The 26,264-nt window shown below is 38.2% G+C and overlaps 1 pseudogene; it reads right to left on the minus strand.

The window, feature by feature from the left end:
* The window catches only part of LOC136172987 (cyclin-Y-like protein 1 pseudogene), a 33,269-nt pseudogene extending 9,188 nt beyond the window's left edge, over nucleotides 1–24,081 (minus strand).
* Between the last annotated feature and the right edge of the window lie 2,183 nt (nucleotides 24,082–26,264).

A 26,264-nucleotide genomic window follows, 5' to 3' on the forward strand; every position in this document is an offset into this window, starting at 1 on the left:
TATCCTGAATGTTCTGTGATCCCGTGGACTGTAGCCTACCAGGCTCCTCTATCCATGGGATTTCCCAGGCAATACTAGAGTGGGTTGCCATTTCCTTTTTCAGGGGATCTTCCCAACCTAGGGATGGAACCTGAGTCTCTTGCATTGCAGGCAGATTCTTTACCACTGAGCCACCAGAGAAGCCCATAAACCTCCTGTAGAATATACGAATAAGAAGCAAAAATATATAAAAATAAATTAGTCTTTGATGAATGTTAAATTATTTTATTTCATTTAGAAAATATCTATATATCTAAGAATTATCTATTAATTTTCTCAATTTAACATTAATCTAAGGTTTTAAATATTACAATTAAGTCAACACATTATAAATTACTAGTGATATAGAAATTCATTAGCATACTGACTTAATTTAGTTAAATACAAACATTTTTTTCATAATCTTAATATTGTATAAGAGTGTTAGCTTCTTTGATCTGTAGTCCAAATCCAATATGAGTTTAGGATTTTCAGACTAACATTTTCTATGCGATAAAAATCCAAGTGAAACGAAAGGAATGCTTGTGTTATTCTTAACTGAGCCACCAGTGAAGTGAAAGCTGCTCAGTCGTGTCTGACCCCATCCCATGCACGATACAGTCCGTGGACTTCTCCAGGCCAGAACCCTGGAGCAGATAGCAGTGCCTTCTCCAGGGGATCTTCCGAACCCCGAGATTGAACCCAGGTCTCCCGCAGTGCAAGCAGATTCTTTACCATCTGAGCCGCCAGCAAAGCCTGTGAACCACCAGGGAAGTCCATAAATCAGAGAGAAACTAGATATTAATTTTTTAATTAAGAACTTTAAACTAGTCTCCTTTTTAAAATGTTTCTGTGCTAGCAATTTTGTAAGAATGACTTTTTTAAAAAGTTTAGGTCATTTAAAATATTAGCAGTTTCATTCTTATTTTCTGGGACTTTAAAAAATATTTTATTTTGAGAATGTGCTTGCTTATCTCTACAAACCAACCCCAACACATTTGTTTTAATTTGAGACGAATAGTATAACTTCATTGAATGCTTCCAGAAGTAGGAAAACAGTGGGACGTACAGGCATTGTTTAAGTATACACAAAGATACTTACAGACCAAAAGAAAGCACATAACATCAGTTATTCAACTTCACACACAGGTCAAAGTAAACACAAACATAAAACCACATTGTTTCCCACACCCAAGAGCTTTCTTCCCAATGAATACAGAATTTCAAAATCAATTTGGACTCAAAATAAGCAATTAATCAGTAAGACTAATAATTTAGATTTTCTTTTCTCTCATCTAGCAGAATGGACATCTAATATCATTCAACAGTAATGACTAGAAGAGAGGTTGGAAAGCCACAGTCTATAAGCCAGATTGGCTCACTGCATATTTTTTATGACTGACATAAAACAGATTTTACATTTTCAAATGATTGGGAAAAAAATCAAAGTGACATTTTCTGACATATGAAAATTGGAAGATTTCATCCGTATACATAGCTGTTTTTTGTATACACACAGGGCATACAGTCATGCCTGTGCATTCGCGTAATGTCTCTGGCTGCTTTTATACTACAATAGCCAAATTGAGTAGTTGAAGAAGAAATTATATGACTCTCAAAACCTAAAATATTTACTATCTGGCCTTTTACAAGAGCTGTTTGCTGACCCTTGTATAAGAAGACAGAATAAGTTCCCAATCATTGCTGCCACCAATGGGGAATAGCTCACCCGTTACATGAAAATCAGGAAAAAATCAAGACAAATTCAAAGCAGGGGGAAAAATTTACAGAAGCAATGAACAGTTAAAACTTCTGCTGCCACTTGAGATTCACACTGAGTCAAGAACCATGTTCTCTGACCTAAGCAGCCCATGATGTCCACTTCTCTAGTAATGTAGTTTATCTGTCTCTGTTAGGTGAATCCATTGGGCATCTCTGTGGTTGGTCTCCAAACCTTAGAGGATAACTTTTAAAGCATAGAATTAATATAAAGGTATTTCAAACATTTTATTGATCTTGACCAGTAAGACACAAAACCCTGTTCTCAACAGGATCATTTTATATTAATGTTCCATGAAATTGACTATAGTTCTCCTTTTTTGAGAAGTCTTTATCGGATTTAGATATTAATGTTATATTTGGTTTGCAAAAATTCAGAAATTATTTTATTATCTGAAACAGTTCAAGATTAGCACTTTAGTAGTATCTAGTCTATGAAGGTTTTGTAGAATTTCTCTGTGAAATCATTTGAGTCTGGTGCCTTTATATATTAATAAATAGTGCTTTAATAGCTTTTTTCACATTTTTTCTATGGCAATTAGTCTATTTAAGCTTTCTATTTCTACTGTGATCAATTTTGTTAAATTGCTTTTCATAGAAAAGTACACATTTTATTTTGTATTTCAAATTTGTTTGCATTGAATTATAGAGATTGGTCATACATACATACACACATGTGAATGTGTATGCATGTATATTTATAGGCATACATATTGCACATAAGGGCTTCCCTGTGGATCCTATGGTAAAGAATCTGCCTGCAATGTGGGAGAACCAGATTGGATCCCTGGGTTGGGAAGATCCGTTGGAGAAGGGAATGGCTACCCACTCCAGTGTTCTTGCCTGGAGAATTCCATGGACAGAGGAGCCTGACCGTCTATTGTCCATGGGGTAACAAAGAGTTGGACATGACAGAGTGACTAACAGGTACATATGCTATAAGTGTGTGTGTACATGTATGTGTGTGCATGTACATGTATGTGTGTGTTAATACATATATATGTATACTAGCTCTGCTTCAATGGTTATTTTTCACTTACTTCTTATTTTGTGTATTTATGCTTGCTCTCATCTTTTTCAAATTAGGTTAGCTAATGGTTTATTTATTTTGTTGAATGTTTTCAAAAACTATCACTATTTCTACTATTTTTCTAATTTCTTCCTCATGAGTTTCTGTTTTTATCTTTAAGATTTTCCCTTTTAGGCTTTCTTTTGATTGATTTTGTGTTCTTTTTTAATGTTTTGAGTTTGGAAATATTATATCATTTTTATTGATACACTTGTGAAAAGTAGATTTTCTTCAAATCACTGCTTTTATTATAAAATAGATTTTGGTGTAGTACTTTCATTGTAAGTATAATTAACATTTTTATTATCAGTATGTTCTAGAAAAAAGTCTATAATTTCAGATTTCTCCCCCCTTTTTATCCATGAGTTGTTTAATATAGAGTTTTATTTGAACTCTAGGTAGAAAAACTTTGTTTTTGTTTTGAACTTGGGGTATTTTATTTTAATTTTTATTTTATTACATTTCAGTTAGAAAATGTTATTTATATTATTTCAATTTTATTTTTAATATTGTTTCAATTTTATGAAGACCTCAAAAATTGTGGCACAGGGAAAAACAAATCCATTGTGCCGTGTCTGAATCCCAGATCCACAGGACCCAGGAGCATTAGAAAATTGTTGTTTTAGACGATGAAGCTTCGGAGTGTTTGTCACTGTGTAAGAGCTAACTGGAATGTGATAGAGTGGCAAGAACACTCACTTTATGATTTGAAGAAACAGAATAAAAGAAACTCAGACTTGAATGTGACACAACAGGCCATAAAGTCCAATCAGCCTTCCGATGTTTGAATCCCTTCAAAACAAAATTGTAATTATCATCCAGGTTCTATTTAGATGGCTCAAGTGATTGAGAGTTCACTGATTATAAAAGCTTTTATAATTAGCCTAGAATTATTATTTTCTTCCTGGCATTAGCTAGTAGGAAGGGACATAAAAGGCAAAAAAGTGGAGACACTCAGAACTCACCCATTGATACAGACCAGAACCAGACACGGGTTTTGCGAAAGATGCAGCATATATAGCTGCTTCCATCCAATCTTTCTAATACTTAATAGAGGCAGAGTAGGTGTAACAGCTTTTATAATTTCTGCTTTGTGCTTCTGTTCTCTATAAGATAAAGAAAATATAAAAACACTACTTGGTTCAGTATGCAAGTCATGATACCTGACAAAAACCACTCATGGTCAGACTTCTCTAGGGTGATACTAGCTATATTTGCACTGAAGTTGCTCAGTCACGTCCGACTCTTTAAGACCCCGTGCCATGGACTGTAGCCCACCAGGCTCCTCGGCCCATGGGATTTTCCAGGCATGAATACTGGAGTGGGTTGCCGTTTCCTTAGCCAGGGGATCTTCCTGACCCAGGGATTGAACCCGGGTCTCCCACATTGTAGGCAGACGCTTTACTGTCTGAGCCACCAGGAAAGCCTGTCCATGTATAGGAATATGACCAAAAGAGACAGTAAAAATTTAACACTGGTTTTCTCTGAGTTTTATGTTATTGCTATTTTTCTCTTAAAGATTTCTACATTTTCAAAAATTTTTCTATATGAACACATTTATAATTTGAATATGATTTTATAATCTTTTCAAAAATATCTCTTATATGTTACTAAAATGTACATAGATTTCACAATTTGAAAAAATTGATTACACTCAAAGTGAATAAAATAGTGACCATCTTCTACATACTATGAGTAATAAATCATAAACTGATATGATTTTTAAAAATTAAAAATAGCTGCTTTGATTACCCTACACTTGCATTATTTTGAAGCAAATCCTAGGCATCATATCATTTCAACATCAACTATTTCAGAATATATTTCTAAACTATAAGAAATCTTTTCTGAAACAAAATTACAATACCATTTTCATAGCTGAAAATGTGACAGTAATTTCTTAACATTAAATATCCAGTCAATATCCAAATTCAATCATTGTTTCACAATTTTTCTTACATTATTTGAGTCAGAATTCAAAGATACATAGATTTCAGAGTTTGATATATCTCTTAATTCTCTTAGCCTATAGGTTCCTCAATAGTTTTTTAGACTTGAATTTTATTTGTTGGACAAACTGGGTCTTTTAACTTTTAGACTTTCCCATAATCTGGATTATTGGATTTTGCTCTTTATATTCTGTATGTCATTTAACGTACTACTTGTGTTTTCTATAAATTTCTAGCTAGATCTAGAGGCTTTAACAGAGTCACACTGGTTTGCAATTTTCCTTTTTATGTTGGTGACCATTTGTGACTAGTTTAAAACATGTTAAAATGCTGCGACACTCCCAGCGTTAAAAAGTGAGACTTTCGTGCTTTCCCCCGGAATCTCAGCTTACTCCAGTGATTTTCTTGCAACCGAGAGAACACAGTAGAAATAATGCAGTAAGACTTTCGGAGCCAAGTCAGAAACATCCCTACAGCGTCCACTTGGCTGGCTTTGGCTGCTGCAGAGGTTCCCTACCAAGGCGGTCTCAGCCCCCTGCTCCCTCTCCGGGAGTAGTTGGGAGTGGCTGAGTGACTGCAGATGCCCGACGTGTCAAATCTGAGAGGGTGATCCAGTGCCATCTAGTGGAAAGAGGACGGAGGTGTGGCTAAACGTCCTACAAAGCCCCGGAGAGCCCTCAGAACAATCATCCAGCCCAAAATATCAGTGGTGCCAAGGGGGAGAAACTGCTCTAAGGGAAGCCAGCTGCCATAAGTCTGATTACTTTGAGACTGCCGTGCTGGAAAATCCACTCGTTAATACCTCAGTCGTGTTCCGAGAGCTCTCCACTGAGAGCCAAAATCAACTGTCAGCTGCATGGTAAGCTGTCTTAGATATTCAGTCCAGTGGAGTCTTCAGGGCACTGTAGCCTCAGTCAAATGAGAGATGCTCAGCCAGGTCCTTCAAGAATTCCTGACTTGCAAAATTGTGAGCATAAAAGATTAGTTTAATCCACTGAAAATTGGGGTAATTTGTTAAATGGCAATAGTAGCAAAACTAATCGTTTCTTACATTCTCCTGTAGATTAGAAGTTATAAGATAAATATAATATTTATATTTGCTTCATTAATTGTCATATTTTCATAAAGATAAAATTTGTGTGATTATTTGATTACTATAGCAGCTGGTATAAGTCAGTATGAATGCTTGGCTTTATAACCCAGTAAAACTGCAAATACATACATACATGTATAAAATAAAAGAGGAGGCTACAATATTGAAGGCAAAAACTGGGGGTTGATAAATTATTTCAAGGAGAATAGTTAGACTGACATCTGACTGTTCAACAGTCACAATGGAAGGCAGGTATCAATGGATAATAGCATTGGTTTGCTGAGAGGAGGTAACTGCCACACTAGGATTTTATACTCAGTGAGAATATTCTTCAAGAGTAAATGGACAGCTCCCGAGAGGGCATATTTTCCAACATCCATTTCAAATAAGTAATCAAGATGGCTAAAAACGAAGGCCCTTGCAGAGGGAAAGGCAAACGACCGTAATGATAATGGACAAGGGCTTCACCCTCAGAAAGTAGACACTGATCTAACCTAACCCCAGGGTGGTTAGCCTTCCTAAAGGTGTTTCTGTCGAAGTCCTTCATTGCCATGGACTACTGATTCCACTGTTTCCTTTTCTCAGTGATGATTTTTGCAGTTATCCTTTCTCTGTCATGTCATATAGTGTACTGAGCACATGGAGGGAGAATCGGCGAACCACCCTTTCAGGTCATGTTCTCCACGAATAAGGCAATCTGCACCAAAGGCCGATAGAGAAGGCTGCTTATAACCCGGATCACACACACACAACTTAGTCAACGTCTGCCTTGAGTGTGGGAGTTCAGAGTGCCATTCTATGTACAGTTCTGAGCTACACATATTCCTCATTTTACAGATGATAGAATTGATTTAACCAGTACCTTGTGCTTAGTTTTTTGAAAACTTTTTGCTACCACACAGAATCACAGAGTGTTATAGTTGAATTGTGGAAAAATTTAAGAATAGTTATGTTGGTACAGTTTAATATCAAAATATATTGAGTTAGTTTTAAAAATAACTAGTGATAATTTGAATTTAATTATCGCTAAGAAAGTTGGAATTTTCTCTTTTTACTTCTCAGCCTGTTGTGCTACCACTAGACTATTGTCAATGAGTCATCATAAGCAAAGCAAAGCAGCCTGCAGGTGTTGATAATGATCGCTTATAAATTTTCACACTGCTCCAAACCTGCACTTTGTTACTTATTCTAGATTTAGCTATTTTTATTTTAATTGGTACGTTAAGGATTTGATATCTAACCAGCTGGCATGGTCCAGCAGGTGAGGAAGAGAAATAGCACTTTTCTCTTGGTAAAATTGAAAGCAAATTGACTAACTTCTATCAGTGATACTTGAAATAAACTACTGCATCTTTGTTGACTCATGTTCATAAGATAATGTCTGAGAATATTGTCTACCTGAAGGACTTGTACTTTTGCCACACAAAGAAATATTAAAAGACACCCACAAAATAACACTAAGAGCAAATAAGAAGCTATAATATAGATTAATGCTTGCTGATTTTTATATTTTATCCATCACTAGTGAAACTAACACTTCTTGTTAAAATCAATAAAACAATGCATGAGACATAAATAATGACATAGAAGAAATTGTTTCCCCCCGACACACACCTATATCCAAGCTCTTAATATAGATTGTATGCCTAAAATTAGTGTAATGTTTTACATAAGAATTTGACTCACAGGTCTTGCAGATAATAGGTTCTCCATAGATACTTATCAATGATGTAATCTTTTATAAGAAGCTAATTCATTATATTTTCTATATATTGCACACATATGTATGCTGTATCCCACCATGCATTTTTAGGCCATTTTAGCCATGATTTGAAGAGGTTTGCTTCCCAACTTTTTCATTTTTCTGTTAAGTACACTACAGTTGCTATATTCCCTGATTCGTTAGTTTACTGCAAACTTTTGACATGTTACTGAAGGTAAGTTTTTATGTCTCATCTCTTATTCAATCAATATTAATCATCTGCTTTTTTTTTAAACCAAAAGCAGTCATAAATTACAAGGAGGTAATCTTACTAGTCAAAAAGGACTCTATATTCTCTATTACTACTTAGAAATTATGTTGAAAGATTATTCCAAGAATTTTTGGTTCTTTCTGCTGATAGCTTATTATGAAATGATTATTCTTGCAGACCACCAAACTCATATGCTGAAATCCAATCTCCAGTGTGAAGGATCCATATTCAACAGTTTCATATATTGGAAGTGAGACCTTTGGGAGATAATTAGGTCATGATGGTGGATCCCTCAAACATGGAATTAGCAAGACAGACCCCTGAGAACTCTCCTTCTTTCTGCCACCTGAGTATACGATGAGAAGTTAGTAGTCTGCACCTTGGAAGAGAGCTCTCACAGGAAGCTGACACTTTAATTGCTGGCACTATAATTTCAGACTCGCAGCCTCCAAAACTGAGAGGCTGAGAAATAAATTTCTGTGACTTATAAGACAACCATCTATGGTACTTTGCTATCACAGCATAAACTAAGACATTGCCTTTTACTTGATAATATAATCAGGATTATAGTTAAAATTCAAAAGGGAAAAATTTCAATGTAGAATGGAGGGAGGCAAGCCAAGGTTGAATAAATAAAGACCAGAATTTGAGATGATGCAAAGAGGAAAATAGAGAAATATGTGTCAACATCTCTCTAACTTTCTCTCTTTTTTTTTTTTTGCTATGTATGTATATATAGATAGATGTTTAGATATACAAAGATAAATATATATGGTTTATAAAACACTGAATATTAAATTTAATATATATTATTGATGCCCTCATATACCTATTGCTGTCAGTTGAGCTGTGTCTCCCCAAAAGATATGTTGATATCCTAACCCCCAGTACTTGTAAATGTGGCCTTATTTAGAAATAGGGTATTTCTATCAATAGATATAATCAAGTGACAAAAGTGGTCCACTGGAGATGGGAATGGCAAACCACTTCAGCATTCTTGCTTTGAGAACCCCATGGAAAGGCAAAAAGATATGACACCAAAAACAAACTGCCTAGGTTGGTAGGTGCCCAATATACTACTGGAGATCAGTGGAGAAATAACTCCAGAAAGAATCAAGAGATGGAACCAAAGCAAAAACAACACCCAGCTGTGGATGCACCGGTGATGGAAGTAAAGTCTGGTGCCATAAAGAGCAATATTGCATAGGAACCTGGAATTTTAGGTCCATGAATCAAGGCAAATTGAAAGTGGTCAAACAGGAGATGGCAAGAGTGAATGTCGACATTCTAGGAATCAGACAACTAAGATGGACTGGAATGGGTGAATTTAACTCAGATGACCATTGTATCTACTACTGTGGGCAGGAATCCCTTAGAAGAAATGGAGTAACCATCATGGTCAACAAAAGAGTCTGAAATGCAGTACTTGGATGCAATCTCAAAAACGACAGAATGATCTCTGTTCATTTCCAAGGCAAACCATTCAATATCACGGTAATCCAAGTCTATGCCCCAACCAGTAACGCTGAAGAAGCTGAAGTTGAATGGTTCTCTGAAGACCTACAAGGCCTTGTAGATCTAACGACCCCCAAAAAATGTCCTTTTCATTGTAGGGGACTGGAATGCCAAAGTAGGAAGTCAAGAGATACCTGGAATAACAGGCAAACTTGGCCTTGGAATGCAAAATGAATCAGGGCAAAGGCTAATAGCGTTTTGCCAACTCTATGCACTGGTCATAGCAGACACCCTCTTCCAACAACACAAGAGAAGACTCTACACAGGGGCATCATGAAATGGTCACCACCAAAATCAGATTGATTATATTCTTTGCAGCCAAAGATGGAGAAGCTCTATACAGTCAGCAAAAACAAGACCGTGAGCTGACTGTGGCTCAGATCATGAACTCCTTATTGCCAATTTCAAACTTAAATTGAAGAAAGTAGGGAAAAACCACTAGACCATTCAGGTATTACCTAAATCAAATCCCTTATGACTATACAGTGGAAGTGAGAAATAGATTTAAGGGACTAGATCTGATAGACAGAGTGCCTGATGAACTATGGACAGAGGTTCATGACATTGTACAGGAGGCAGGGATCAGACCATCTCCAAGAAAAAGAAATGCGAAAACCAAAATGGTTCTCTGAGGAGGCCTTACAAATAGCTGTGAAAAGAAGAGAAGCAAAAAGCAAAGGAGGAAAGGAAAGATATCCCCATTTGAATGCAGAGTTTCAAAGAATAGCAAGGAGAGATAAGTAAACCTTCCTCAGAGATCAATGCAAAGAAATAGAGGAAAACAACAGAATGGGAAAGACTAGAGATCTCTTCAAGAAAATTAGAGATACCAAGGGAATATTTCATGCAAAAATGGGTTTGATAAAGGACGTAAATGGTATGGACCTAACAGAAGCGGAAGATATTAAGAAGAGGTGGCAAGAATACATAGAACTATACTAAAAAAATCTTCATGATGGTGTGATCACTCACCTAGAGGAGATATCCTGGAATGCGAACTCAAGTGGTCCGTAGGAAGCATCACTATGAACAAAGCTAGTGGAGGTTATGGAATTCCATTTCAGCTATTTCAAATCCTAAAAGATGATGTTGCGAAAGTGCTGCACTCAATATGCCAACAAATTTGAAAAACTCAGCAGTGGGCATAGGGCAGGAAAATGTCAGTTTGCATTCTAATCCCAAAGAAAGGCAATGCCAAAGAACGCTCAAACTACCGCGCAATTGCACTCATCTCACACGCTAGTAAAGTTCAAAATTCTCCAAGCCAGGCTTCAACAGTACATGAACCATGAAATTCCAGATGTTCAAGCTGGATTTAGAAAAGGTGAAGGAACCAGAGATCAAATTGCCAACATCCGCTGGATCATCGAAAAAGCAAGAGTTCCAGAAAAATATCTATTTCTGCTTTATTGACTTTGCCTAAGCCTTTGACTGTGTGGATCACAACAAACTGTGGAAAATTTTTAAAGAGATGGGAATACCAGACCACCTGACCTGCCTCCTGAAAAATCTGTATGCAAGTCAGGAAGCAGCAGTCAGAACTACATGAACAGCAGATGGTTCCAGACCGGGAAAGGAGCACATCAAGGCTGTATATTGTCACTCTGCTTGTTTAGCTTATATGCAGAGTACATCATGAGAAATGCTGGACTGGATGAAGCACTAGCTGCAATCAAGATTGCTGGGGGAAATATCAATAACCTCAGATATGCAGATGACACCACCCTTGTGGCAGAAAGTGAAGAGGAACTAAAGAGCCTCTTAATGAAAGTGAAAGAGGAGAGTGAAAAAGTTGGCTTAAAGCTCAACATTCAGAAAACTAAGATCATGGCATCTGCTCCCATCACTTCATGGCAAACAGATGGGGAAACAGTGGAAACAGTGGCTGACTTTATTTTGGGGGGCTCCATAATCACTGAAGATGGTGATTGCAGCCAGGAAATTAAAAGACGCTTACTCCTTGGAAGAAAAGTTATGACCAACCTAGATAGCATACTGAAAAGCAGAGACATCACTTTGTCAACAAAGGTCTGTCTAGTCAAAGCTATGGTTTTACCAGTGGTCATGTATGGATTTGAGAGTTGGACTATAAAGAAACCTGAGTGCCGAAATTGATTGTTTTGAACTGTGGTGTTGAAGAAGATTCTTGGGACTCCCTTGGACAGCAAGGAGATCCAGCCAGTCCAGCCTAAGGGAAATCAGTCCTGAATATCCATTGGAAGGCCTGATGCTGAAGCTGAAACTCCAATACTTTGGCCACCTGATGCAAAGAGCTGACTCATTGGAAACGACCCTGATGCTGGGAAGATTGAAGGCAGGAGGCAAAGGGGACGACAGAGGATGAGATGGTTGAATGGTATCACTGACTCAATGGACAAGAATTTCAGTAAACTCTGGGAGTTGGTGATGGACAGGGAATCCTGGTGTGCTGCAGTTTATGGATTTGCAAAGAGTCGGACATGACTGAGCGACTGAACTGCACTGATCTGAACTGGTGTCCTTATATGATGAGGAAAGAGAGAAAGAGAGGAGAGTACCATTTTGACAGTGGATTGATACACTGAAGCTGCAAGCCAAGGCATGCCTGGCATGCTGGCAAATTACCAGAAGCCAGAAAGCGGCCAGAAAGGTTCTTCCCTGAGGTGTCAAAAAAAAGCGTGACCCTAGAGACACCTTGGTATTGGCCATCTATCCTCCAGAACTAGCTACAAGACAATAAATTTCTCTTGTGTTAAACCACCTAGTCTGTGATACTTGCTACCAGAGCCCTTGAAAGTTAATGCACTTAGGTATCAACTATTGGAAAAGGAAAACTGAATTTTCACAGGTGTTTGCTTAAAAGCATGAAGCGTCATACTTTGGTGCCCCTTGTTACAAACATAGCAAAGATGCGTAAAATAAGAAAATTGAGGATGTGGTCTTCCTTAAAGATAAAGCCAACATTTTTTTTTTTAGGCCAGAAACAGAAAAGAAATAGAAAGTTGTGAGGAGGGCCCATAATAGGAACTTCCTGACTTTAGATGCTGAGTGAACAGAAGTTTCCGGCACCTAAAGTCACCTTCAAGAAGAGGAACTGCGGTGAGATTTGCTGCTTGAAGTCCAGAGCTGGTTGTGGCTCCTGGTAAGATACAGGCTACACACAGCACAGCCTCCTGACCAGAAGGTGAGCCAAGCCTCAGAAGACCCCAGGCTGAGAAGACGTGTTCCACCAAAACTTCAAAGGGCCAAACATATTTATTTTATCTCCCCCTCTAGAGGGCAGTGAGAGCATGAAACTAAACATGGAGCCACCATATGATCCAGCAAGTCTACTCGGTATATATCTGAAGAAAATGAAAACACTAATTTGAAAAAAATGCATGCACTTCAATGTTCATGAAGCATTGTTTACAATAGCCAACATACGTAAGAAACCTAAGTATCCATCAACAGATGAATGGAAAAAGAAGAAACAAGCATACATGCATATATGTGTGTGTGTATAAATATATATGTATAAATACCTACATGTACAAGTAGAATTTATAATTTATATACAATGGAATATTATTCAGCAGTAATAAAAAATTTGCCATTTACAACAACATGGGTGAATGTGCAGTGTACAATGCTTGGTGAAATAGGTCAGAGAAAGACAAAAACTGTCTATTGCCACTTATATCTGGAATCTGAAAAATAAAAAAGCAAATATAACAAGAGAGGAACAAATTCATGGAGAACAAAGCGGTGGGGAGAGGGAAGGAGGGAAAAGGATGATAGAGGTCGGGAATTAAGAGGCACAAAAGAAATAAACTGCAAGGGTATACTATACAACACTGTAAGTATAGCCAGTATTTTATAATAAGTTTAAATGTACCATAACCCCTGAAATATAGAATCACTATGTTGTACACCTGTGACGGAGTATTGTAAATCTATACTTCAGTTTTTCTTAAAAAGCAGGACATGGGGTTGTAAGGGTGTCCCCTCCCCACTCTACCAGGTAGGACAGAAATTATATCACTGGAAACAGCTCTAGACCTTCATCTGCACAGACATGGCACCAAAAGAAGCACGATAAATTTTAGTAACTAGCTCTTGCCTACCATTGGTTTCTCTCTAGCCTTCCCAGTCTGTCGCCCGTAGAAGCTCAAGGCCCAGGTCTTCTCACTTCTCTGCAAGATCCCTGTTCTGTGCTAACACGCTCTCATGCCTTTGAGCTCCTGACCTCTGGCCGCCGCTTGTGTGAGCGATGGGAGTGCCTGGCCAGTCACTCGTGTCCGGCGCTTCGCCAGCCCATGGACGGTAGCCTGCAGACGCCTCCCTCCGTGGGATGCTCCAGGCAAGAATACTGGAGTGGCTTGCCATTTCCTTCTCTAGTATATGCTGGTATGCATGTTAACACACTCTTTTTCTCTTATGAAGCTGTCTTCTGTCAGTGTAATTTAAAGGGCCCCAAATGGAGAATGCGAGCCAAGAAATATATTTTTCTCCTCTACGATGGGCTTTTAGATAAAATGATGTTGGACAATTGTTAATTCACAGGCAAAATGTTAAACTAGATTCTTTAACACTTTTCAAAAAATATAAAATCATATCTTTATGATCTTCAGGTAAGGAAGGATTTATGAACTCAAGGCACAAGAACACAAATCCTAAAAGAAAATACTTACATATTAACCACAATATAACTAAAGCTTTTTGAACAAAAGAAACTATAAATAAAATGGAAAAACTAGTCATTGAGTGAGAGAATATACTTTGCAGCACACAAATTTCAGTAAGTAACACCTTTCTGATGAGAATCTTCAAAGTGTATTGAATAGATCATTCATAAGAAAAAGAATTAAAATGGCCAATAAGTGAATTAAAAGGACTTCCCTGGTTATCAGGGCAATGTAAATTAAAGCTTTAAGTGGTTCATCTCTATACATATGTCTATATGTAAGATATCTGTATATACCAAAGATTTACGCATGTCAAATAAGCATGTGAAAAGATGCTTAACATCATATGTCATCAGAAAAATGCAGATCAGAACAACAGCCAGGTACCTCTGCACACCTATTAGAATAGCCAAAACCCAGGACCCTAGAACAGCAGATGCTGGCGAGGATGTGGGACAGGAACTCTCATACACTGCTGGTAGGAACGCAGAATGGTCCGACCACTGTGGAGGACAGTTTGACAGTGTCTTATAAACTAAACGGGCTTCCCTGCTGGCTCAGACGGTAAAGCGTCTGCCTACAATGCAGGAGACCCATGTTCGATCCCTGGGTTGGAAAGATCCCCTGGAGAAGAAAATGGCAACCCACTCCAGTACTCTTGCCTGGAAAATCCTATGGATGGAGGAGCGTGGTAGGCTACAGTCCATAGGGTCGCAGAGAGTCGGACATGACTGAGCGACTTCAGTTTATAAAACTAAACATACTCTTGCCATGTGACCCAACAATCACTCTCATGGGCATTTACCCAATGGAGTTGAAAACTTTTGTTCACGTGTAAACCTGCACATGGACATTTATTTATAGCAGCTGCATTTATCAATTCCCAAAACTTGAAATCATCCTGTGATATTTTAATTTTATTAAAACAAAATATGTGTTTGGTCTTTGTCTTTGCTCCTGGCACAGAGCTCCTGAAGCCCTTGTATACTAGGAATGACGTTTGCTCTAATGAGAGAACTCTGGGTGGGCTCCTGAGAGGCTCAGAGTGACTCTTTCTCCAGGCAGATAGTGTCAGCATTGAGTTAGTTGTTGGATACCCAGCTGGTGTCACAGAGAAAGGTTTGGGAAGACACCCCAAACGTTCAGTGATCAGGAAATTCAGAAGTGGTGTCAGAGCGCGTGTGGAGTGAGACTAAAGGAGAGACCCAAAGGAAGAAGACGCGTTTTTCTTCACACAAATCAAATGTCAGTGGGCAAACGGTAAATAAGCTGGATATCCAGACAGTAGAATACCATCCAGCACTGAAAAGAAATGAGCTATCCAGCCACAAATAGACATGGAAGAACTTTCAGTGCATATTACTAAGCAAAAGAAGCCAATCTGCAAAGCCTACATGCTGTATGATTCCAGCTGTAGGACATTCTGGAAAAGGCAAAACCCAAGAGATGACAAGAAGACTAGTGATTGCCAGAGGGTGGCGGGTGGGTTTGGGAGAAGGTGAGTAGAAAGAGCACAGAGGATTTTCAGGGCAGTGAAAATGCTCTGTACGATATCATAACAGACATATGTCCGTATACATTTGTATGCTTGTACAAATCTATAGAATGTGCAACACCAAGAGTGAACCTTATTGATGTAGAATAAAGACTCTGGGTGATTATGATGTATAAATGTATAAATGTAGGGTTCATCAGTTTTAACAAACACACCCTCTGGTAGGGGATGGTAATGGGGAGAATGTGCCTGTGCTGGGGCAGGGCTGTATGGAGAATCTCGTCCCCACAATTAGGCTGTGATAAGACTGCTTTAAAAAAGCAGTCTACACATGACTGTATTACCTACAATATATGACTATATATAACTAATACTGTGCATTAGTATTGACAATGTGTGTACACACACACATATGGACTTCCCTGGTTCTCAGTGGTAAATAATCCACCTGCCACGGCAGAAGACAGGGGTTTGATCCCTGTGTTGGGAAGACCCACTCCCATATTCTTGCCTGGGAAACCTCAAGGACAGAGGAGCTTAGTGGATACAGTCCATGAGGTCACAGAATCAAACGTGACTTGGTGACTAATGGTGACAACTACATATATGTACATACACATATATAGTTGTGTCCCTGCTGGCTCAGGCAGTCGAAGAATCTGCCTGCAATGCGGGAGACCCAGGTTCAATCCCTGGGTCGGGGAGATCCCCTGGAGAAGGGAATGCAGCCCACTCCAAAGTCTTGCCTAGAGAATTCGATGGACAGAGGAGCCTGGTGGGTTACAGTCCATGGGGTGGCAAAGAGTCGGATATGACTGAGGGATAGCACTGCCAATTCTAACGTATGCATATGTATGTATGTATGTATATATATGCATATCTATACCATAGGAAAACTTTTTACATCCATCACTGGCAAAGATGAAAAATATCTAACAATAACAAATGTTAGAAAGAAATTTTCAGATACTCCTAGCAAGAATGTTAAATAGTTCAAATTCTTTAGAGATTAGTTCAGTAATACATAGTAAAATTGAAGGAATTTACAACATAGAATTTTCACTTCTGAATGTGTGCCATGGACACTCTTGCATGATTTAACGAGACATGTATAAGAGTGATTGTCATATAATTCATAATGGCAAAAAATAGAACCAAATAAAGTGTGTCAGTTGAAAAATAAATACTGTGCATTCATCTAACAGAATAGTGTACAGATTTTAAAATAAGTAAGCAAGATGTATGTGTGTGTGTATCAACATATATACATCTTTTTAAAAATCAAGTTTTAAATGAATTCTAGAATGTGAAGAATTATATACTACTTACAAAAATGTAACAATCCTTCAATGTAGTGCATGATAAAATACAAATAATGTGTTGGTACTACAAGATAAAATATGTAGAGTAAAAGTTAGATATTTTAAAGGCTCATTAATTCAGTTCTAGATAAGCATGATTTTACAGAATTTAAAATATATTTGAGTTGACCCTTTAGACTTACCATTTAACAGTAAGAAAATAAAATCTTATTAATTAAGTGAGACAAATTAAGGAAGAGCACACGTATGATGAAAGATTCAGTTCAGTTCAGTTGCTCAGTCATGTCCAACTCTTTGCGGCCCCATGAATCGCAGCAGGCCAGGCCTCCCTGTCCATCACCAATTCCCGGAGATTACTCAAACCCATGTCTATCGAGTCGGTGATGCCATCCAGCCATCTCATCCTCTGTCATCCACTTCTCCTCCTGCCCCCAATCCCTCCCAGCATCAGGGTCTATTCCAGTGAGTCAGCTCTTCACATCAGGTGGCCAAAGTACTGGAGCTTCAGCTTCAGCCTCAGTCCCTCCAATGAACACCCAGGACTGAGCTGGTTTAGGAGGGACTGGTTGGATCTCCTTGCAGTCCAAGGGACTCTCAAGAGTCTTCTCCAACACCACAGTTCAAAAGCATCAATTTTTCAGTGCTCAGCTTTCTTCACAGTCCAACTCTCACATCCATACATGACCACTGGAAAAACAGAAATCTACAAATGATTCAAGCTAATTCTTCCATATTCTCTCTAATGAGACTTTGTTATTAAGAAGACAGCATCTTCTCTTTAGAATTCTAGAAGTCCACTTGTTAAAATATTATTTCTGTCTTGAAATTAAAAGAAAAAAGGGAAAGTAAGTTATGTCAGCTCTTTATTATTTTCTCCAATGATTTCATTTAGAAACATTGAACTATTTTAATCATTAAACATTACAAACAGTGTTTTTTTTTTTGTAGAATTAATAAATATTCCACTAAAATCAATGAACTATTACCAATGCCAGACTTCAAAGCTATCTTCCTGTGTATAAGCGTACATCCCTCAGGAGAGAATAACTTTATATTAAGATGACTGTGGGCATTTACAAGGGAGCTGCTCACATATGATTAGGCTTCCCTGGTGGTTCATTGGTAAAAAATCTGCCCGCAATGAAGAGACTCGGGTTCATCCCTGGAAAATCCCCTGGAGAAGGAAATGGCAACCCACTCCAGTATTTTTGCTGGGAAATCTCATGGACAGAGGAGCCTGATGGGCTACAGTCCATGGGGCTGCAGAAGAGTTGTACACAACTTGGCAACTAACCAACAAGCCAAAACAATAAGCTCACATGTGGTCCAGTATTCCTCCCTGGAGAATCCCATGGACAAAGGAGCCTGGCTGGCTACAGTCCATAAGGTCGCAAAGAGTCAGACAAACCTGAGCAACTAAGCATAGTAATAATGATCCTAATAATGGTTACAGATTCATGGCTGATAATTACGGAGCACTTGACAGTTTTAAAAATCCTCTCATGTCCTGGCTATTATAAACAGTGCTGCGATGAACATTGGGGTGCACGTGTCTCTTTCAGATCTGGTTTCCTCAGTGTGTATGCCCAGAAGTGGTATTGCTGGGTCATATGGCAGTTCTATTTCCAGTTTTTTAAGAAATCTCCACACTGTTTTCCATAGTGGCTGTACTAGTTTGCATTCCCACCAGCAGTGTAAGAGGGTTCCCTTTTCTCCACACCCTCTCCAGCATTTATTGCTTGTAGACTTTTGGATAGCAGCCATCCTGACTGGCGTGTAATGGTACCTCATTGTGGTTTTGATTTGCATTTCTCTGATAGTGAGTGATGTTAAGCATCTTTTCATGTGTTTGTTAGCCATCTGTATGTCTTCTTTGGAGAAATGTCTGTTTAGTTCTTTGGCCCATTTTTTGATTGGGTCATTTATTTTTATGGAATTGAGCTGTGGGAGTTGCTTGTATATTTTTGAGATTAATCCTTTGTCTGTTGCTTTGTTTGCTATTATTTTCTCCCAATCTGAGGGCTGTCTTTTCACCTTACTTATAGTTTCCTTTGTTGTGCAAAAACTTTTAAGTTTCATTAGGTCCCATTTGTTTAGTTTTGCTTTTATTTCCAATATTCTGGGAGGTGGGTCATAGAGGATCCTGCTGTGATTCATGTTGGAGAGGGTTTTGCCTATGTTCTCCTCTAGGAGTTTTATAGTTTTTGGTCTTACATTTAGATCTTTAATCCATTTTGAGTTTATTTTTGTGTATGGTGTTAGAAAGTGTTCTAGTTTCATTATTTTACAAGTGGTTGACCAGTTTTCCCAGGAAGCTGTGGTACATATACACCATGGAATATTACTCAGCCATTAAAAAGAATTCATTTGAATCAGTTCTAATGAGATGGATGAAACTGGAGCCCATTATACAGAGTGAAGTAAGCCAGAAAGATAAAGACCAATACAGTATACTAATGCATATATATGGTATTTAGAAAGATGGTAACAATAACCCTATATGCAAAACAGAAGAAGAAACACAGATGTACAGAACAGAATTTTGGACTCTGTGGGAGAAGGTGAGGGTGGGATGTTTTGAGAGAACAGCATTGAAACATGTATACTATCAAGGGTGAAACAGACCACCAGCCCAGGTAGGATGCATGATACAAGCGCTCAGGCCTGGCACACTGGGAAGACCCAGAGGAATCAGGTGGAGAGGGAGGTGGGAGGGGGGTTCAGGATGGGGAACACATGTAAATCCATGGCTGATTAGTGTCAATGTATGACAAAAACCACTACAATATTGTAACATAATTAACCTCCAACTAATAAAAATGAATGGGAAAAAAATGAAAAAATTTTAAAAAAGTAAAAAAAAAAATCCTCTCACATTTGTTGTGTCATTGAATTCTTAAAATAATTCTGCAAGAACAAAAAATGCAGTATTTCTCATTTAACAGATGAGAAAATTGAGGTCTCAAAAGGTCATTTGACTTGACAAGATCATCTATTAGTACATAGAGACTATTCAAATTTTGGTCTTTTGATTCCAAATCCAGGTTTCTTTTATATGCTTTAATGCCTGTTTTATTAGAGAAAGCATCAACAGACATCTTGATGTCTGTCATAGCTACGTTCTTTTCCAACATTCTGATAATAGACATCTAGACGCTGGGAAAGACTGAAGGCAGGAGGAGAAGAGGGCAACAGAGGATGGGATGGTTGGATGGCATCACCGACTCAATCACGGACAGGAGTTTGATCAAACTCAGGAGATCGTGAAGGACAGGGAGGTCTGGCGTGCTGCAGTCCTTGGGGTCGCAAAAAGTTGGCCACAACTGAAGGAGAACAGCAAAACAGACATCTCGGCATTGTATGTATACTCATTTTTTAAAGCGTCTTTGATAGATCTCACCAGTACATTCAGGAAAGAAGAATTGGAGTAAGGATTACTGTGCTCCAGAGTTCAAAAGGAAGTGAGACCACGTATGTGGCAAGATCTGGAGTATAGTGCACATTCACTAAATATATGACAGGCATTGCACACTTCATCGCCCGACCAATCCAGGGGAATTCTTCAAGCTAATTCCGTTAGATTCACCCTGTGGTAGAGCAAGGCTTTCCCAAATGCCCCCCACTCCCCATGAGGCATCCGTGCCATTACCTTATGTCTGGAGGCTTATACAAGAGTCCCGTGCTGGGACCCTGGCAGTCCAGTGGTTAGGACTTCACCTTCCAGTGCAGAAGTGGGGGTCTGATCCCTGGTTAGGAAACTAAGATCCCCACATGCCTCAAGCCCCCCAAAACAAAGCATAAAGCAAAAACTATATTGTAACAAATTCAATAAAGACTTTAAAAAATGGTTCACATAAAAAAAAAAACCAACAATCCTACACTGCTGGGTATGAGTTTGTTAATATTGGGATGGGTATAGCCTAGGAGCCTGGATGAAGTTTCAAGGAACAGATAAGCACCAGGCCAAACTGGGTGGTTGTCAGCAACAGGCCAGTTTAGGGTTCAGATACCCTGACATCTGCCTTTCCCTCAGGAGCTGGAGGTGGAGAGTATTTGTTCTGTCCCTTCCTTATTCTCACACTCCCTGCATGATTGCTAGCTACTCTTCTTCTCCTGACCGTGACAGGACTGGCCTGGTGGATTTTAAACATGGTAGCAACAATTATTAGCTAACATTTGATATCATCTGTCAGGCGCTATCCTAAGCAATAAATGCACATAGCCTCACTTATCTAGCAACCCTATTTTATATGTGAGGGAACTGAGGCTCACAGAAGTTAAATTCCTTCCCTGGAATTATTTATCAGTTTTCAAAGCTGGCAATTGAACTCAAGAGCCTGCACTCATAACCAGCCGGCTGTGCCCCTTGCCCAACAGGACATCGTGGTGAGCTCATCAAGTGTAGCCTTTGTAAGTGGTCGTGGAGGCTGGCGAGGAGATGTTTAAGATATGCTCTGGGGTTAGATTGAAGGACTCTATGAGTGCAGAATGGGAGGAGGAATTCCAGTTAATATCTCTCTCCGTAGTTGCTATTGTTGTTGTTCGGTTGATAAGTCATGTCCTACTCAGCTACCCCTGGACTGTGGCCCACCAGGCTCCTCTGTCCATGGAATTCTCCAGGCAAGAATACTGGAGTGGATTACCATTGCCTTCTCCAGGGGATCTTCTTGACCCAGGAATCCAACTTGGATCTCCTACACTGAAGGCAGATTCTTTATCATCTGCTGTAGTTTGCTCAAATTCATTCCATTGAGTCAGTGATTCCATCTAACCATTTCATCCTCTGCCACCCTCTTCTCCTTTGGCCTTCAATCTTTTCCAGCATCAGGGTCTTTTCCAATGAGTCAGCTCTTCCTATCAGGTGGCCAAAGTATTAGAGCTTCAGCTTCAGCAACAATCCTTCTAATGAATATTCAGGGTTGATTTCCTTTAGAATTGACTGGTTTGATCTCCTTGCAGTCCAAGGGACTCTCATGAGTCTTCTCCAGCACCACAAATTGAAAGCGTTGATTCTTTGGTGCTCAGTTTCTCTGTGGTCCAAGACTCACATCTGTACATGATGACTGGAAAAACCATGGCTTTGGCTATACAAAGTGATGGCTACTCTTTTGAATACACTGTCTAGGTTTGTCATACCTTCCTTCTAAGAAGCAAGCATCTTTTTATTTCATGGCTCCAGTCACCGTCTGCAGTGATTTGGGAGCCCAAGAAAAGAAAATCTATTACTTCTTCCACTTTTTCTCCTTCTATCTGCCATGAGGTTATGGGACTGGATGCCATTATCCTAGTTTTTTGAAAGTTGAGTTTCAAGCCAGCCCTTTTGCTCTCCTCTTTCACCCACATGAAGAAGTGCTTTAGTTCCTCTGCACATTCTGCAATTAGAGTGATATCATATGCATATCTGAGGTTGTTGATATTTCTGCCAGTGATCTTGATTCCAGTTTCTGACTCATACAACCCAGCATTTTCCCACAAATGGATATTAGCATTAAACATAATAGGCCATACGGAAAACATGTTCTCATAATATATGTGATGTCTCTGTTTATCAAGCAAGTGAATGTATTTTTTTCATTTTATCATTTTTAAGAGACTTGTATTCAAACTTCATGCATGTGAAGTTTCCATCTTGAATTAGCTGTTCAAAATTTTCCATCTTTGAATAACAGGCCTCAAATTCAATATCAAATCAACTGACAGATTAAAAATAGTCCCATCTTGATTTATTTAATTTGAATATAATATTAGGTTTTGTGAGTGCTCAGCTTCAGAGTACAGCTTTCCCCCCCCTCTCTTTTATGTGATATCCCAAAAGCCATGTAAGAACATTGATTTTTATTTTTTTGGAGAATGAATGATCAATTAACTCTGGTTCTCTCTGCTAAATATATTTCAGTTGTTCAAATGTTCATTTGCAATTATGTGTGTAACTGAGATGTTCTTTCAGAGCTAAATTCTGAATTCTCAGTTGAATTTTATATTATACTCATGTGATTAGTTATGAATTTAAAAGTGTCCTAGTGATAGCACATAAATCAGTTTGGTAATAGTCTGTTGCTTTGGGGATAATTGCATCACTGTTTTGGTGTCAAGAGTTGTCCTAATGAACAAGAGGCATCTTGTGAGTCATCTCTGCGTTTCAAGCATTAGTCAATGAATGACACAGTGAGGAGTGTAAATTAGAAATGGATGAATTGGTTGCACCAAATTAGAACTCTTCATTTACTACCCTGGCATATAAAGTACTATTTCATAATTCAGAGTCACTCTTCAGAGAACTTCTGTTTGTTGCTTTTGCTTACTACTTTTTTTCTTTAAATGCTTATTGAATACTGATTTTTCAAAGTGGAAACTATAGCATACTCTTTGAAGTCATTTTTATATATCACTTGCCTTTTCAAGACTTCCTTCTTGTTGAGATTTTGATATCATTGCATCTCAAGTCTACTCATTCACCTTTAGGTAAGGGATTCTCAGCAATTATACCTCAGACAGTGAGGATGAACAAGTTTTTCAATGTATCCTTGAATAACTACAATTTTAAATTTTAAAGCATTCTTCTTGGTCACATGCAGCTGTCTCTGACTACATCATTATTTTTGAAACTATTTCTTGGTCATTTCATTCCTCTTTTTACTGATTGTACCAAGTCATTTTATAGCTTATTAAATTAGATCATAACTTAGGTTTCAAAAACTCCTATGAACATTCATTTACCTATTGTTAGTTTATTTTTCTTCCAATCTCATAATCATAGAGGATGAAATGTCCAAGCTTTAATGTTTTTACGCGTATAATGAGTCATGCATATCAGTCAGGGTTCTGAGTCGCAAGCACCAGAATCCTCTCTGGCAGACTTAAACAGAAAAAACAATTTATTAAAAGATACTAGGTGTCTCAGAATCTTCAGAAGGGTTGGAGAGACCGTGATTCCAAATTAAATATGTATTTATACTTACATATAAATGCTTCCAGTGCTTCCAGTGCCTGCAATGCTCACAGCAAGGCTCATAAGTGGCCTCTGGAGAAGCCTCAGCCACCATAGAGAAGCAAAGACCGGGAACGTGGCTTTTCTGAAACTTCTGCTCCCGCGGCCTGGACGGCACTGCTTTCCCAGGAGCTCTACGCTAGACACTTTCATTCCAGCTCTACCGGCAACACGGAAGCTCTGTACCGTCACTTTGTACTTGACATGGTGGTGATCATATCCAGAAAGTCTCATCTCACCTTGTATGGCTGATGTGGCTGTAAACGCAAGGGAACTAATGCATTTGGGTTCCTCATCCAATTTAGGGAGGGGACTCTCAGTGTGGGGATGTTGTCACACACAGAAAGGCCATTCCAAAATAATTGACAGTTGTGAAAATGATTAACTTATGCCAAGAGATGCTGTAGAATAAAATGTGTGTTTATTACTGTTACTTATTATCCTCCTATTTAAGCAGACTGAATATGTGAGAATCAAATGAATCAATCTAAGTTGAAAGCAGCTTGTCATTTGAACAGCATGTTCTCATTGGCCTATAAAGTATGACTTGATTAATAAAGTGATACTTGAGTCAACCTCCAAATAAGAATGATATTATAATATGAAGTATAATATAAAATATTTTATGTTTATCATAAAAGATGAATCTGATACTAACACTTTCTAATAATTTGAGTTTAGTGGCAAAACTATGTAGTCTTGTTGGAACTGAAATATGATGATATGGTGAATGATTATCAAGATAATGATGAAAAACAATAGTGATATAGTATTAATTCTTATCTAAACTTTAGGCCCATTTATTTCAAAATAGACTTGGTCCTTGGCGGCTTATTAACATTTAATGCTCTTTAAACTTAGTTCAGTATTCACCTTGAACTCACAGTTTATAAACAAGTACATAATAGAAAAGTTAACAAGTTGAATCTGATGTCTACATGTTATTTTAGAAAGCGTCACATAAATGAGAACCACTACCGAAGGTTTTCTGTATATTGAATGAGAAAATTCCTTTCCATCTTGGGAGAGTTATGTCATATTGGGACATTTAATGTAATGTTTTTGTACTGTATTTGCAGGACTGGAGGCAGCCCCATGAAAGAAACAACTGTGGCCAAATCCCCAAAGGATGGACTGATGTCCAAATGGGTCCTTTTTATATCTCTAATTGAAGCTGTTCAAAGGGTGAAAAGAACAACACACAAAACGATGAGAAGGAAAACTTGAAGTACTTATGTTTCTAAAAACATCATTTAATAAATTATAAGAAGACTTACAGGAAGTCAAGTGACAGAGTGGGGAAGCGAAGGTTTATTCCCCAGATGACCCTTAAAAGATGAGGAGAAGAGGAAGCCAAGTGTGGACTGTGAATAAAATATTTACAGAACAAACCCCAACAGGCAATAATAATTGAATATTTTATATTTTGACTTATTCAACTTTTATGATTTAATTTTTTTCTTCATTGAGTTTAATTAAGCTTTCCCCAGGGTCACAAGCCTGGAAGACTTGGAAAAAGTAAGCGATTCTGTTTACCAGGCAGGTTTCCACAGCCCTCTTTCAACTGAAGTATGGATTTTGTTAAAGTCTTTTTTCTAAGGGCTGCTGTTTGGCACTTTTAAGGTGTCTGCTGCTCTATTAAAAAATCCTATTAGTTTGGCAAAGACAGTGCCTTCTGGGGCTGAGATGTTTCTCTAAAGTTTTCTGCACTGTGCGGATATTTTTTATCAAAGCTGAATAACGTCTTCAATATCTGTATATGGGAAACATAATATTCTTGTAAATATTTTCCACTGTAAGGTAACTAAATGTATGTACTTAATATAGGAAATGTATTAGGGAACTATAATCCAAATATATATTTTCCAATAATTCAAACTATTCCTTCCCTCTTATATCTTATATTTATTCCAATTATTGACTAATTCATTCATCGGTATATTCATTCATTCAAATGCAGGAGGAAGGAGATTGCCACTTGGGAGGAAGGAGATACAGAAAAAGAAATAGCCAAAAAGACAAAGTAGAAGGAGAAAGAGGGGGAGGAAAGGGAGAAGAAGAAGGAGAAGAGGAAGCAGGGGACAGGGAAGAAGTTGTTGACTTTCCTGCATCTTTTTCTATAGAGTGGAGTTAACTCCTTCCTGCCTGAAGTAATGGAATGGCTGTGTATACAGGTGTCTGACCTATTATTGGACTAGATTGGATCTGGGATAGATAGAATTAGAACGAAAGAACAGCAGTTTCCAGCTCTTTCATTCTCCCACAATCCAAATATCTAGGCCTAGAAATTTACTGAATCCCTTGGCTACTGCTGGTAAGAAATGTAGCTATGATGGGATGTGGAAGGGTATGTAAGAGAGAAACTTGTGATTCTAATTAAAATAAATTATACTTTATGTCGTCTGTATAATATTCTA

This window comes from Muntiacus reevesi, chromosome 8 (genome assembly GCF_963930625.1).
Source record: "Muntiacus reevesi chromosome 8, mMunRee1.1, whole genome shotgun sequence".
Lineage (NCBI taxonomy): Eukaryota > Metazoa > Chordata > Mammalia > Artiodactyla > Cervidae > Muntiacus > Muntiacus reevesi.